This window comes from Anser cygnoides, chromosome 5 (genome assembly GCF_040182565.1).
Source record: "Anser cygnoides isolate HZ-2024a breed goose chromosome 5, Taihu_goose_T2T_genome, whole genome shotgun sequence".
NCBI classification, from domain to species: Eukaryota; Metazoa; Chordata; class Aves; order Anseriformes; family Anatidae; genus Anser; species Anser cygnoides.
In genome coordinates this window covers 33801626-33816752 of record NC_089877.1, presented here as the reverse complement: position 1 = coordinate 33816752, position 15127 = coordinate 33801626, and the positions used below count along the sequence as shown (strand labels likewise).

General features: G+C 40.2%; 1 long non-coding RNA gene across 1 annotated transcript; it reads right to left on the bottom strand.

Moving 5' to 3' along the window:
- Window positions 1-9680: 9680 nt before the first annotated feature.
- LOC106043333 (uncharacterized) lies at window positions 9681-14230 on the bottom strand. The gene is made up of 3 exons (XR_001211633.3): window positions 14080-14230; window positions 12358-12396; window positions 9681-10851 (listed from the first exon to the last, which is right to left on the bottom strand). It is a non-coding gene; the product is annotated as an uncharacterized lncRNA (long non-coding RNA).
- Between the last annotated feature and the right edge of the window lie 897 nt (window positions 14231-15127).

Sequence of the window (15127 nt, the reverse complement as noted above, 5' to 3'; positions counted from 1 at the left end):
GGCCGGAAGAGGAAGCGCGGGGGTCAGGGGCCGCCATCTTGGCGGGGGTCGGGAAGCCCGAGAAATGGGAAGCCTTCAGAGGCACCCCGCCCTTGACATTGACCGTCGTTTGTATTGTAACAGCGCTTTGCACTTCGTGTCATTTGACAAGGTTGATAAAAACACTTTACAAAATAAATGAAATGCATTTACCACCACGAACTTCCATTTATACCCGCTGAAAATAGACCTGCTGAAAATACAAGGGGAAATGAATTGACCCAGTCATAGTCAAATGAGAAAGTTTCATTTAGAAGTGACAGAAATCCAGCTCTCCTTGCTGTCTTTAACCACATCTTGCCAAGCACTGAGTTACCACGGGGGACCAAGGCACCCTAGCTCACCCTCACGTTATCCTTGGGTCTCCAGCCTGCACCACGGGGCTGCTCCTGCTGCTGCTGCCTCACATGAAGCTGTGCTGTTTGGTGGTGACAATAAGAGAGAATCACTGGCACGTCAAGTTTTCTTTCTTGTGTACTGCTTTAAGGCAATCATCAGGCACAATCATGTGTGGATAGAAGGGTGATACTGCTAGCAAATGGCTTGATGCAACAAATGACAGCCAAACAAGCAACAAAAAGAGCAATGATTTAAAGTAATGATTCCTGGAAGTGGATGATAAAACAACATTAAGCAAATTATGATGAGTTTCATTTTCTCTAATTCAGCATTATTCCACTGGTGAATATTGAGTTAATGTTACATAGAGAAGCTGTTGAAACCAGGGGCAAAATACTTTGACCTTCAGATTTGGTCACAGTACATTCCTAAACATTTTTTTTTCCCCTCAAGAAAATACAATACAGTTTCATAGAAGTTACCATTCTGTGTGTAGGTGTGTGTGTGAGAGACAGTGATACTTGGGCATAATTTTCCCTGGGTAGACTAGAAGGCACACTTTTCAGATACAGCATAACATGACAGTATCTCCCTGTCATGTGCGCTAACATTAGGAGATGAGATTTCAGCACTTTTTGCCTGTGCTGGTGACCAGGCACTGGCTGGGAAGTAAGCATCTGGTCGACAACTGAGATCCCAAATCTCAGCCTTATAATGATAATGCTTTCCCTTGGATCTATCTTAACATATTGAAATAAAGAGTGATCATTATATTCAGGTGGACAGAAGCATTAATACAGAGATAATTAATAGCAACATCAATTTTTTAAAAATGACTGCAAGGTTCTATTTCACCTTTACATACTAGCCACCCAAGTGCATGTGACTGGTATCATGAAGGAGAATTACTAACTTGTTACCCATTTACTTTCGTGATCTTTTCAGACATAGTTCCCTCTGCCATGTACTTGCCCTGGATGAAATTTGAATAGCTTTCACATTGCTGGCTGTTAAGATGGAAGATGCAGCATAAGATAAAGGCAAGTATAATGTGATATAAGACAGGAAATGAATAAACAGTCTTAATTCATTGTAACAAGTAGTCGTGTTACGGCCCTATAGTTGTTTCGTGCTAACGTGTTCTAGTAGAAAGGAAATTATTTCCAGACAATGTAGCTGCTGATTAGCACAACTCCTCCAAACTTCCTGTTCCACATCAAAAAATCCTCCCTTCCTATGATAAAATAAATTGGCCACTAGACTTATCAAGCATCCCAAGAACACCCAGCAAACAAGTTAGCCACAACTTTGCAAAAGTGTAAGCAGTAACTTTTGCTCATGCTTCATTATGGTGAAAGACTCATGTATTGAAATAGCTACCCTGAATTTGTTTATTTTTGTATGCCCGTACATCTATTATCACAGCAGCATTCAACTCTTTCTTAACTTGACCCTTACAACACCCCCAGATGGTAGGGAGGTACTTGCTGCATCAGGTAGCTGTACTCCAACAAAGAATTCATAAAGTTCTCCGAGAATGAAGTTGATTTCTGAAGGTGTAAAGGTGACTAAACCAAGAGAAGTTACATAGCTACAGCAATCAGTTGACTGAACAACATCATTCATCAAAATCTGAATGAGGTATCTGATGCCACAGAAAACCTTTGTGGTGGAGCAAGGAGCATCACTTAGTCTCTCACGTCCTGAACTGGTAATACCCTAACTCTGGAACTTACTCCTTTTAAATACTTGCCCCTGTTCGTTTTAGGACTTCAATAAATCCTAATGGTATAACAAGAAAAGCCTAGACTAACTGGTGATTCAGCTGTCGTAAGCTACAAGTCGTAACAGTAAAAAGGAGTGTTCAGAGGTCCATGGGTCTCTCCTACATGCCTTCTCTTGAGAGAAGCCTCTGGCACTCAAACTGAAGGATGTGGAATGCCAAATGCTCACATGCTCTTGGGGTTATTCTTCTGTAAAGATTTCAACATTTCCCATAGCATTTTAGTGTTAGTTGTGAGGTGTATGGGTGTGTTTGAAAGCAAAAGAAAGGCCCAGTGTTGCATGAAATAAAGATAAGCCATGCTTCCCTCTGGACAGAGGGAAGTCTTACTGTGAAAGACAAGATGATATGAAAAACAGCGATAAAAATCAAGTGTAACCAAGTGACCAGCACATTTTTTGAACACTTGTTTAGGGAATGGTAACAATATAAAATGTTTATAAACAGTTTTATTTGTAAAATTTTTTGTAACTGAATTTGACCTATTATTGCCTAGTTTTATGCATGCCATGTGGGTCTTGCAGATGGAAAGAAAGAGATTTTGACATTTCTAACTAATCTATTACACTCCCCATGTTTAAAGCAGATTCAGTGACATCAGACTATGAAAAATGCATACTTACAATAGTTCTACCTTGCATTAATTTGTGCAATATTTGAGAGCATTTGGAATCTAAAAATAAGGAAATATTTTTCTACCTATGTCTTTTCAGTATCTGTGCTAGAGAACAGATCTGATTAATAAAATATCTTTTAATTAAGGGTAATGCTAATGTTGTGCAGGAAAATATACCTGTGACTGAACACTCACGCTGTATCGTAGCAGGGAGAATAGAAAATACACAGCTGCTATAGCTGCATGTCTTAAACCTTATAAAGAACAGAACAAAAAAGTTGGCAAGGGGAAACCAGATTTAAATAGCTGTTTTCACTGTCTGAGCTGAAAGGCAAAACATAAAGAGCACAGACATGCTCATTAAAACAGTGAAATTATTCCCACTTTACAGATAATGGCTTTTAAGAATGCATTACTTTTAACCTGAAAGCTATTTTCTTCACAGATTTTGGACAGCTGAAGAGTACTGTCATTGTTCTTGTAGGGAGGGGTTCACTGTTTCTCTAAGCTTTTCGGTTAAGCCACACCTCACACATGCATGCATGAAGAAACAGTGTAGTAGCTCCGCTGTGAAGTACCTAGAAAATTTGGAAGGTATTTGTGTATTAGACCATTCACCCTCGAGTCAGAAAAATGGGATTCCCATATAACGTAAGGGGAGTGCAATCCCTCTCAAAATACGAGAGTCTGGAGTACGCGACTGAGTACTGAAAAATTTTAAGACTAGGCAGCACCGAAGTCAACTGAGAAGGGAGGATGAGTCTCTCTGGACGTTCACATAAGAGAAAGGAAACTCAGATTTTAGCCCTAAGCAAGTATTTTTAGAGACAGGCTGGGAACTGGTTCTTTTCAAGCCAGAGACCATTTCAGCATCCTCGAAGCTAAAGAAACAACTGACTACTCTGTCGAACCATGTTCCTGGCAAAAAAAACTCTGGGGACCAGCCCACACCGAGGACTGCCCACTGCAATTTGGAGGAGCAAGTTTCTCACAGAACCCCCTTTTCCCCCATTGGTTTTATTTGCATCTCACGTACCCATGCCTCTAATGTCGACGTACATTTTCCATCCTTTTTTCTCATGTTCTCTCCATGGTCACGTTGGTAAAACCACAGGGTGGCACAGGCTGTGTACCCACTCTGTCGTCTTCCTTACACAGAAGGATGCTTACCCTGATACCTCAGACACTGGTTTGTACAGGTGGGAAGGAAGATAAATTCTCTCACTTGGTGGACCTCTTCCAAAAGTTTCTCCACAGCCGAGACGCAGGCCTGTAGGGAAGAGGAGAGACTTTCTTCGTACTGCCAGGCTTGTTTAGCCAATTCATCCCCTGTGGGTTCCTCATGGTCTTTCCAGCGGAGGTGCCCCCTGCTCTAGATGCCTGCCCGTATCCTCCCTGCCACTTCTAACTATCCTGCCTCAGGACAGATCTCTGGATGACACTCTTAAGTATTTGTTTAACCTTAGACAAAACTTGAAGTGTATTCAGGAGATATAACAATAAGAACATGCCGGTCTGAACATCCCAAGGATAGCTGATGTTTTGGAAAGCTACCATAACACTCCTGGAGGAGAAGAAAGGGAGAGTGAACAAGTGGGAAACAGCACCTTCCCCTGACCCTACCTCGGAAACTATTAACAATTACACCTTTCACACTATTTCTTCAGGGAGCCAATCTACAGAGGGGTCAGAGGGAAATGTCCAACAGTAGTTTCTTTCTTTAAAGTTATCTCCTTGAAGCTATAACTTCTGGTAATCTAAAGGCTTTCGACTTGCATATTGTGAAAACAGCATTTCTTTTATGAACAGCACATTCTCACTATTTCCACTTAGTGAAAGTAACAATAACACCACCAGTATCTATCCAAATCTGTTTCTACCTACCACAAGGCATAATTTGAGTTCACATTAAGGCACCTTTTTCACACAGTCTGTTATTCAGTCTTAACAAATACTTAAGAACATTCTTCAAAGTCAGGCTTACCTATAAGCACTTGAGCTTCTGAGTGTTTTATTATTATTATTATTTTATTTTTAAGGGCTGGAAAGGGAGCTTAGAAACCACGTAAGTAATTTCACTGAAAACAGACAAGGTGAAGGAAGTACTCAAACTCCTCAACATTAAACAACTGTAGAACCCAGGAACACTTACCTGCCAGCTTCTGAACTTGAGTCACTTCCAAACTACTTCATGGCAAAGTCGTACCACCAGGGTCTTACTGTACTGAGAAGGCACCACCAACGTAGCTAGCTCATAGAGTCACTAAAACTATTTCACAGAGATTGTAGAAAACATGAAGCAAAAGCAGCCTATTGGGGAACGCTGAGTCCATTTCACCACAGTAGAAAAGCACCCTAGATAACCCAAGCCTCAAACTCCCCTGGGGAGGCAATTCCCCACAAGTCCTCATGCTTCCTATATAGCAAAGGTCAAATGATCCACACCTGGCAGATTTCACTTAACAAGGCTGGAGCCAAGAGACCTTGTGGAATAGGCTCATCTATCTGGCTTCAGTCTTTTAAGGTCAATTGCTCCTTCTCACTAATAGAAATAACCTGACAAGGGGCTTAGTGGTTAGAGTTGACCTAATGAATTAACTACAAAAGGTGCACAAGGGTCACATTTCTGTTAGTCATTCTGTGAGGAAAATTAGCACAGAGCCTGTTAAAATAAAGAAAGAAAGAAAGAAAAGAAAAAAGAAAATTACCTTAAAGGCAAAATTGCTATCATAGATTTTCATCTGTCTAGTCACGACAGATAACGAGTATAGCAATCAGAATTACTTTTCTTGACATTAATGTTATTTAAATTTGCTTTTATGAGATCTCTTCTTTATGTAGGACTTTTCAAAATCTAGCCCCATGACCTCTGACTACACTATTTACTTTGGCTGCATATAAACTATCACGTAGAAATGCCAGGATCCGGATCCTCACTCACTATTCAGTTCAAAGACTGGGCTGAAGGTTTGGGCTTTAATTTGGTTACATGCCTACATTGCTGTTTCCTGGCAGGTCATGGGAAGAAGACTGGCTGGCTTGGGGGAGCTTATGTACACATGGCTTTTAGACCGCAGCCAAAGTGTTCCTCTAGATCTGGAAGTTTGGAGAGGGTTGCAGTCTCCAAGCTCAAATACAATCACATATTAGTCTGGTGCAACTGATTTTTGTGTTCCTTGCACTAGCTGTTCCTTCACCTCCTCTTCAGAGACAAGGACATGCATCTCTTTCGTGCTCCTTCATTAGCAAACAAACCAGGATAGGTTAAAGCCTCCTTCTTCAAGTCAGTAAGATACTGGGCTACAAAGATGGTGAAGGGCCTAGAGGGGAAGCCGTATGAGGAGCGGCTGAGGTCACTTGGCCTGTTCAGCCTGGAGAAGAGGAGGCTGAGGGGAGACCTCATCGCGGTCTGCACACGGCTTCCTCACGAGGGGCAGGCGCTGATCTATTCTCTTTAGTCACCAGTGACAGGACCCGTGGGAACGGTGTCAAGCTGAGGCAGGGGAGGTTTAGGCTAGACATCAGGAAGAGGTTCTTCACCGAGAGGGTGGTTGCACAGTGGAACAGGCTCCCCAGGGAAGTAGTCACTGCACCAAGCCTGTCGGAGTTTAAGAAGCGTTTGGACTGTGCACTTAGTCACATGGTCTGAATTTTTGGGTAGACCTGTGTGGTGCCAGGAGTTGGACTCGATGATCTTTATGGGACCATTCCAACTCAGGCTACTCTATGATTCTATACCCGCCTTTGGTTTCAGTGAGAATTCAGGCTCTAACAACTGAAGTTTCTTCTGGATGGTGTTTTTTCTGAATAGGATCATTTCACTTCCCTTTGGAAGACTTACAAGGATGTAGTAACAAAAGCAAAGGCATAAAACAGTACCTGAGGCATAGGCTACTTTTCAGCCTGCAGCAGACTATAGGTATGATATTATCGTTGGCAGATCTGTCACTTAAAACTTCTTATAAATTTTTACTATTGATGACTGGGATACTAGATTCTCTAAGGTGTCAAAAACAAGCTGAAAAACTACTTGTGATTGACCTTAGCTTCCATAATGTTTTTAATTCTCCTCTTCTCCCTCATTCTGTGTTGTCACATTATTAACAGGCTTGGACATGTAAAATGTCAATGTATTGTTCTTACAGGAGAACCCCAAGCAAGACTATAGAGGTGTGATTTATGCGATACTGAAAAATGGTAGTAATAATTAGAAAAATCTATTAGCCCTCTTTCTAAGCTGAAATCGTCTAGCTATCAAGTAGATATATGAAAAGAACTCGGGACACACTGCAGCTTTGTATTACAAATGGCAGTTTTGCTTTAGTCTGTTTTTTTTTTTCCTCTTATTGGGAAAGTTCTTATATAAAATCTGTTTTAACTGTCTTTAGTTAAGATCTTTATGCACAAAGATACAACACTTACCCATTACCTTCTAGAGCAGTAATTATCAGTCTGCCCACTTCCCTGCATGCAAATGCTTTTTGCTCAATTGTGTGAAATCCTGAACTTCACATGCCAACTTGGTTTATTCTGTCATTTTTGGTTCTTTGCTGTGTTTCTTTCTAGGTTTTTGTTTGTTTTGAAAAAGCAGTGTTAAATGAGGCTAGCTGTTTAATGAATCTGGCAGAGCCATTCACAAACTGTTACATGACAAGAAAATAAATATATCAAAGATAATGTGAAGAGACACTGAACTATGACCATGGTCTGGTTGTCCTCAGAGCACCATGAGAGGTTTTCAATTACACTACAACATGCATTATTTCATGAAGTCTGTATTATATGGCCGAGACATTTCTGCCAACGGATGATGACATCTTCTAGAAAGTTTTTTACAAAATTGGTTTTATGAGAAAGGACATGCTGTTGGCAACCAAGGATTCTTAGAGCCTGATTTTCCAACTACCATACATCTTTTATCATGCACATCCCTGAAAACAGAATATATATTTAGTCAAAAATGTTACTACCTGGAAGGAGAACATAAATTTTCAAGTAACAATAGTCATTATAGAAGCATAGCATATAGAAGCAACTATAACAGTTGCATTCCACATTCATTAGATAAGATCAATTTAGGAGCATGCAAGGAATAAAATCCCTTCATTGCCGAAGGATGATTTCCACTAGTTTCGATAGGGCTAGACTTTAGCTTCAGTTTGAAAGGAATATATCAGATACCCCGTGTGTTTAATTTTCAAACTGGTCAAGAATTGTATTCTGTCTGAATTTCACATATTTTCACTTTTTTAATTAGAATATGCCTTCTGTAAGAGTGAAGATACTATTTTAGTTTAATTTTAGAATTTACTAAAGGCAATCAGCTTGGTCATACAACGTGTAGTTAGTTTTGCATCATTAAGAAAAACTGACAAGTTTTGAAAGTACTTCATGCCAAATAAACTGTGAAAGCATGTATGCTTATGTGGTTCCAAAACTAAAATTCAAATGAGATAGTTGAAAACTCTACAGAGATTCAACAGCCTTCAAAGCAACTGGAAGCTACATTTCATAAAAAGCCATGTATTTGGCAATGAAAGCAGTTTTTGATAATTTGAATGAGGAAAAAAAATGAAAATAAGTGGGTTTGAACTTTTATGTTCACTTAAACAAAGCTGCTATATTTCACATGCCCTCAGTTAAAGAGCATGAAAGCAACTTTTTATGTAGGCTTCAGAGTCTTGTAGTAGAAAGTTGTCTCTGCCAAAATGCCAGGATACATAACTGGATTCACATATGGGCCTCCCAGATTTCAGAAATGTTCAGATTCATTTCTACTTTGAACCCATGCCAAAGATTCTGAACAGTACAGGCAGCAAAGCTCAGCTAGTAGATTCTGCTGACATTTGGAATCGCCAGCAATTTGTTCTCAGGTTGCCAAAACAAGGCTATAGATAATATTTCACCCATATCACGAACAATAGAATTCATACGGCTATCTCTGTCTTTTCAGGATAATTTTGACCTTTTAGTTTTAAGGATTTTTTTTAACCTACACTGACAGTTTATTTATTTATTTATTTTTACAGGAGGGTGACATAGCCATAATGCTCGTAAAGCTGTGGTGTTTCTTTAACCAGTACTTCTGGCCAAAATCCTATAATTATCATCCACTTACTTATTACCCACTTTGTGATTCCTCCTTCTTAGAACAAACTTTCTTCTCAACACTATTAACAGGAAGGAGGAGTTAACTAGCAGCCTCCAAGGTCATGATCCAGTACGAGCAATATTAGTGGTGCTGAACTGAGATAGTAAGACTTCCGTTTTAGCATAAATTGTTTCTTACAGTATTAAGCCTTAATTAAATATTGGCCTGGTTAATGTACTGCTGAGATTCTAAGCTGCTAAGCCGTATTCCAAAGAGTACATGGAATTTTCCCTTCCTCTATTCTTCCTGTGAAATGTATTTTTTTTTTTCCCTTTCTCCCATCTTTCCACCATGGCACACACAAACACATTGCTTTAAATTAATTTGTCAACACTTACAGGGGGAAACAGGTTAAGCAATTTGTTCCTTAAGACAGAGAAGAAAATAAGAGAAGGTAATTCTGTCTTTTCCAGTTGTTAAAGCAGAGACAGTGCACACGGTAGAGGAGAACAAGGCCCTTCAGTCCAGTTTTAGGTTAAATGTAAGAAAGACATGACATATCCATTATTTTAGATCTCTCATACCACCCTGCACACATCTATCAGCAGCCTCTGGAGACCTCCTAAAGGTGACCCACTCCCAGTTTATCTCAAGCCATATAATGCAGTAGTAGATATGTGGAGAGGTGTTTTTCTCCTTCATTTTTCTGCCTTCTCTACAAATACTGTTCTTTACAATTGCTCCAGGAGTTCATCATGCCTGCTCTCACATGTCTCATTTGAGCTCTGGAACCATCCCTATACACCAAAGTAGTCTGAGCAGCAGTTACAGCCCAAACATACCTCCCCAACACACCCACCTTTCCAGCCATTAAGAAGCCAAAGGTGATAGATTGACATCCATCAGGCTCTCCCTGGAGCCCTTTCACTGGTAAGACTTCCTCCCCTCAAATGCTGAGTCTCACCCCCCTACTCTGATTGTCATCTGTCAACAGATGGCTGTGCAAAACTAAACCGTACTGGATATTTATAAACAGTTAACTGGTGTGTCGTTCCCTCTACTTGCTGTTAGGTAGTGGGAACCAGAGAGAAATAACATTATGAGGCACTACAACAGATAGACTTGGGATTTTAGCAGTCACATACTGTTGTTAGAGCTTTGCTGCCTCTTGCAACCAGCTGTGGCTTCTTCTGCATTAAGGGTCTGTGTCCTGGGATTCCATGGATTTTGTCTTACACCCCAGTTCTGCTAGGATGGATTAAAACACAGCAGGGAGCCCTTCCTGCAGAAGTATCTACCACTACAGCCAAGATGCTTATCAATATTTTCAAGTGTGCATCCCAATTAAGTGCAATCACATGGCTTTAGGCAAATTGTATTGCAAAAAAACTGATATACTAAAGTACCTGCTAGCAAAAGAAGAGACAGGATCCTGGACACATTTGGTGTTAGCAATGCTCTCAGTGGATAATTCTCTCAGGTCATGACAGAAAAAAGCATTAAGCTTGCTGAGACAATCCCAGAGTATGACATTTTGACTTGGTTTTCAAATTGCACAATAGGAAAAAAAATACAGAAGTATTTCTCCTACTGGCAGGTAGGTTCCAGTGCACCGGTTCAATTACTCTGTGATCAATACATTAGCTATGTATAAGTTAGTACTTCTAGAGACGAGAGATTAATCGCTGTGGCTTGATTCCCTGCTGGGCACTGTATGAACTCTTCAGAGCTCTACAGATATACTTCGGGCTGCAAACCATAATTCCAGATCTGCCTGTCTGCAGCTTTACACTCATACCCTGTCCTGACAGCGTCCTCTTTCCACTGCTCCCAGGTCTTCTTTCCAGCCCAGCCATTGATCCACAAAATATCCACTGCTCTGGATTAGACCAATATTAATGTTCCAACACTCTCTCTGGAATAGCGACTGACAACATTGTTGAACTGCCTCGTGAAACTGGCAGAGACTAACTGCCTGGCAATCTGCAGGGAAAATAGAAATGTCAATGTCACTGTGTTGATACAATAACTGACAGAGATGCTTCACTTTTCACACAAGCACACTTTGTGTAGCTTTAAATACTATCTATATTCAACAGTTTCTGCTCAAAACAAGTTTCCACTAAGAGCAGCTGACGCTACGCATTAATATTGATGGGAAGTCCAATTACTATGCAATTTTTTCCTAAAATAACATCTTCCACAGAAACAGGTCTCTGTAAAAGCTGCCTATTATGTCAGGCTAATGCAGATTTCAGTGTCTGGTATGATGTCTAGTCCCAGGGGGTGGTTAACACTTCAAACCAACAATTTGTAATCCCAGAATGACTGGTACTAAACAATGGACAGGGATGTATGTGCCCTTGTTCTGTGTAATATGCAATCCACAAGTAGCTTTTGCAGCTTATCGTCAACACAGATGGTGCTAGCTGCCACAAGTGACTGACGCCCTCTTTATAGATTAAGTTTAGGGCCAGCTCCAGTCCTTTGTTGATAAATGAACTTTAGAGGACTTTCATTCTCTAGATGCTGGTCTCACTTTGTGAAGAATAGGGGCTCACAGGTAATGACTTCAAGTACAAGCTGCACAAAAAACGGAATGATTCTCCACAAATTAGGCCATGCTTTCTCAGTGCTCCATGAACAGAAATGATAGGGGCACTGCTATAAAAAATGTCTGGCAGTAAGCCAGTAAAAGGATGTACCTTTATGTGCTTCAGATCTTGGCTATTTAAGAGGAACCGAGTGAGTGAAAAGGAGTAGCAGGGCCTTAAGCCAAGCATTTCAGGGCAGTGGGAGGCTGTTATCCTCCCAGTAGGAATGGAAATGGGAAAGAACAGGCAAGCAGTTAACCAGTTTACCAGGGGGCTGTTCTTACACTTCTGGTAGAACTCCTCCTTTAGCATCTCTTCTAATGGGGACTGGAACAGCACCTGCACATTTTCATTTGTTCCTTATACCTATGAATATTTAATCGAAGTTGCACACAAAGTGGGTGATAATGCTCCTGAGCTGATGATATACTACATAACCACCACTATGACAGCAATCCTGTTCCATCCCAGACCTCAGTCACAGCAGTGGACTGGGGGAGGGTGAGGAGGGGTGGGGAAGATTCCTACCTTATTCTCACCACACAAACACACAGAATTATTTTGCAGTGTTTAAATTCCTGTTTGAAATCTTATACTCTTAAAAATTCATCACAGAGCAAATATTTGTTAATGTTTGTATGCTTATGTGCTTGCAAGAGAGGGCGCCCATATGCAGAACTCTGTGCTTCTGCATTTATGCATGCACTTACGCTTGTATGCATGCCTATGGTGATTAGCATGTACAATTATTCCTTTCGCTATCCTAGTGAAATGTGGCAGGACCATTACTGTCATGAAAGAGGACTTTCGCTCTTTTCCATATCTTTTATATTATCCTCCACTAATGGGCTGTAATTATAGCTTTAGGAGGGAAAAAAATGTGAGCTGAGCTTACCTACTGTAGTTACCCTGGAGACAGGATATTAGCATTGCCCTGGAGATAAAAGCATTGGCAAGTTATATGGATTCTAGTAACTGCTCAAAATGTATGAACTATTTAAAAAGCAAAATACTTAAGGTGTAAGATCTCAGTTCTCCACTGCATCAAGGGAAAGTACTAACTTTTCATAGCAGAACTGCAAAAGATGCCACAGTAATCCCACCACTGGCAGACAGCCCACCGAAAGTACACATGCAGGCACAGACGTCTATTCTGCCATCTTCTTTCTCTTCCTCCCTTCCATGCTTTAACTTGGCCATGTTCATGAGGTATCCATTTCTTCAACAGATGGAGACAGTCAAATAGACATATATGCTTCTGACCCTTTTCAGTTTCCAGGTGTAAGACAGTGACCAATTAAAAGTTGGATATTTTTTAAAAAAAAAATTTCCCCCTGCAGAATTTTGGGATGTAAAATGCTTGACTTTAATATCAACCATCATAAAGGTACCATGGTAGATTCTCAGTTCAATTCCCTACCCCCCTCCTCTGCATCTATTCCATTGACAAGAAAAGCCTAGAAATTAGCTGCTGCTTATAAAATTCAGAAAGCAGAGGCAGAGCATCTCTGGGTGTGGATAGCACACTACAGATAGCGATGCCTCCCCCAAGAATTCCACCAGCCCATTAGGTAATTGGGTAATGGTAGATGTGCAGGTTGAAACCAATATGACTAGAATGCAGCTGGCAATTATAATCCTGTATCAGCACAGGCTATAGGATGTTTGCTTTACATGGTCACAACACAGAAACTGTTCTTCAATGGCTTACAAACAATATGTAGTTGAAAAGTCACAGCTCTGAGATTGATAAAATAACGCAACTCTAATCTTTGAATTGCTGCTATTGTCAAATCCCAGCAACACAATAAGCCAAGCTCTACCAAATTTGCTACATATCCAACTCTTGAGAGTCTCAGGGTTAAGCTTATAACATGCACATCTCCTGTACACATGCCATTTAAGACCGTCAAGTTTCAAAAGCAAACACAAAGTTGTAAAATACCTGTGTTAAAGCATTTCTCAGACAGTCAAGAAAAACAGAAAAAAACCATACTGATTACTGACTATATTGCCTTTTCTCCTGAGAATTATAACCAGCTGATATTAACAGCTTGGTGTTTGAAGCACTTGTCAGCTAGAAATTCAACATTTCAGATAAGATAAAATTAGGGCCTCGAATATTTACTTTCATGAAAATTCCCCTAGCGCATTTTTAACATAAATGATGTCAGGTCTCAATCTGTTGAAAACATACACATCTCAAGTCTGAGAAGGGAGCTAGTATAACCACATTCTCTTAAATTCCTCTCCCTGCTTTTGCAAAGAGCACCACCATTTTCCCAGGGGGTGAGTGACCTACATGGTGTCTCCATGCTGCCCCATTCTTCCAGCACATCTGAAGTTATAATGCTAGTGCACAGGCCAGCGGTAGCCAGACTCAACAGCCTTGAAGATTCCACCTAGTCTTTTAATCATACACACTTATATCATCAAGCATCCGCTGTGCTTGTTTTAAGCTGAGATGTCAGTGCATATAGCGTATTTTGACTTTGAAAATAACTAAATAGCTGTCACTTCAGTACCAAATATTTATGAAGTTAACATAACCATCTCCCATGTTGTAGGAAAAAGCATGAAAAAAAAAAAAAGTCCCTTCCATTAACTACATACTAACCAGCACCGCAGCAACCTCTACCTACAGTCCTCAGGATTCAAGGCAAAGTACTTCTTTAGTAGCATGAAGAGACTAACCGCAGAAACACTAGCAAAGCTTCACTTATACAAAGCTAGACAGCTCCTTCAAGACAAAGCTTTCAAAGCTAAATCCCTGGGCTCTATGAAAGCCACAGGTAATAAGCACTTCTTAGAAGTAGCACACCTGTTTCAAATCCTAAATGTGGATGAAGGTGCTTCTCTTTAGCAATCACCTTGGAAAATGTGACCTTAATCATGTGTTTAGTTCCTTGTCTAGAAGAAAGGTAACAGCACCCAACTGCTTCATAAGCCCTTGTAAGAGAACATGTGAAAACCAGAGGCTGTTCCTTTACCAAATACTCCTTGTCAGGAAGGTGTAGCAAGTGCCATAGGGAGGGATGACACAGGACTCCTGGCTTTTAGTTGATGTTCTGCTTTTGAGCGATCCTGGAGCTTTTTCATGAGTCAGCATCTGAATTTCTTTATTCATGAAAAGTGGCTAACCACCCCATTTTTCAATATAGTACTTCAATATATTTTCAAAATTCTTTGAATGAGATACAGTAAGAAAATACCAAACAATATCACCTGCTTGTACATTTTTGTGTCATTTTTAGCCTAGTACTATTTATTTCCAAGACATCTAGTACCCCTACAAACACACAAGTAGAACCTATTCTGTTTCTGAAGCTTCATCTTGACAGATTCATGAAAGAAATTCTTATTCCTGCCCAGCTGTCTGATGTCTGTCTATGAAGAAGTTTCACCTGAAAGGACTCAGTAATGTATGGAAACTCTTTTGTTTTTTAGAAAGCATTCAGATTTCTTTCCCTGAAAGCCACTGTGGGGATGCATATGTGCATGTATATATGTTTGCGTGTTTCTGTAAATTCATTGTTCTTATTGCACAGAAAGAGATGGAAAATGCACAGTAGTAACGTGACATTTTAAACCTGTTAACTCCATAAAAGAAAAAAGTTAGATAAAACAAGCAACCAAAAGGATAAAAACTTGTAAATGGCAAGACA